General features: G+C 64.0%; 1 long non-coding RNA gene across 1 annotated transcript; it reads left to right on the top strand.

Annotated features, from left to right (window-relative positions):
* LOC109365110 lies at positions 1 to 351 on the top strand. The gene is made up of 2 exons (XR_002110775.1): positions 1 to 39; positions 133 to 351. It is a non-coding gene; the product is annotated as an uncharacterized LOC109365110 (long non-coding RNA).
* The last annotated feature ends 1,038 nt before the right edge of the window (positions 352 to 1,389 follow it).

Here is a 1,389-nt window from a genome sequence, read left to right as displayed (position 1 = left end):
GCCGCCGCCGACGGGGACGGCCGCACCAGCCTGCATAAGGTGCGTGGTGGCAGCGAGGGGACGGTCCGCCCCTGATGGGACGGTCCGCCTTACCGTGGTGTTGGTGGCATCCCCACGGTGGGTCGCACGCAGGCGGCGGAGCGCGGCCACCGGGAGCTCTGCGTCCTCCTGCTGCAGAACAGCCCTGCCTTGCTGGCTGCTCGTGATGCTAAAGGACGGCGGCCCCGCGACACGGCCGACCCCGCGGTGTGGGATCTGCTGGACGGATGAAGGGAGGCAGCGAGGACACCGCGGATGGAGGCAGAGGGAAACGGCCCCGCTGGGAAAAAAAGGCAAAGCTCTGGGCCTGAATGCTGCGTCCGCCTCTTTGTCAATGCGCCTGGGGGGGCGCGGGGTCACTACGGGGGTGGCAAAAGGATGACAGTGGTGTCCAGGGTGGTGGGACAGCGGTGGCCCAGAGTGCCACTGCACAACCTGGGGAGGGAGTGGGGCGGGAACCTCAATTTTTGTGCTGCCGGGACAGACCAGTGCTCCTCCAGCAGCGCGTATTGCTTCAGAAAAATAAAGAACTCAACAAAAAGCCCCAAAGACCGAGCAATGGGTCGGCAGCGCTGTGCTGATAGAAGAAAGGCAGCACGGCATCCCCACGGGGAGCAGCGGGAGGGTGAGGGAGCGCAGTGCCGACGGAAGGAACGCCGCGGGGAGCCGCCGAGGCCTCGCTCTGCCTCACCGCCCGCTCCGCTCTGCCGGGCGCGGCCTGGTCTCGCCTGCAGGAAGGAACGATAAAGCGCGGCTGTTGAGCACGTCCGGCCCCTCACTCCTCCCTCGGTGCCGCTCCACGTGTACCGTCCCGGCCCGCAGAACAGCACCGACAGAATAAAGACAATACCGGACCGCCCGCCGAGCGCTGCACCTTCATACACAACTGTGTCGCCTCCCGCCCAGCACCGCCACTTCCGCTTCCGCCGGCCGTCGCCATGGAAACACCGGAACTCAGCACCCGTCCCACCTCTTTCTTCACCTTCCCCATCAATCGCCAGCCGTTTTGCTAGCTGTCCTCGTTACAGCCAATCGGCGGGCTCACTGCCTCAGGCCTCGCAACCAATCGGCGACCGCCACCCCCTCACCAGCGCGGCGCTGTAAACAACAGCTCGGTGGGATTTAAAGGCGCCGCGCCCCATTCCGCCCCCTCCCACTCCCGAACTCGCCGAGCCCGACACAAAGATAGAGAATTTTATTAACCAACCGGCAAAAAATAAAATAAAGTTCCATAATCCGTTCCACAACCCGGAGGGGAGGGGCGTGGGGCCGCGCAGGGCCCAGCATCCCCTCCCCGAATATACAAATCAAACCTGATGCGAAAATAAATACAGATTCTTGAGCTGGGGG

The sequence above is a fragment of the Meleagris gallopavo genome, unplaced genomic scaffold (assembly GCF_000146605.3).
Source record: "Meleagris gallopavo isolate NT-WF06-2002-E0010 breed Aviagen turkey brand Nicholas breeding stock unplaced genomic scaffold, Turkey_5.1 ChrUn_random_7180001955349, whole genome shotgun sequence".
Classification (NCBI taxonomy): Eukaryota; Metazoa; Chordata; class Aves; order Galliformes; family Phasianidae; genus Meleagris; species Meleagris gallopavo.
This window is presented reverse-complemented; position numbering and strand designations above follow the sequence as displayed.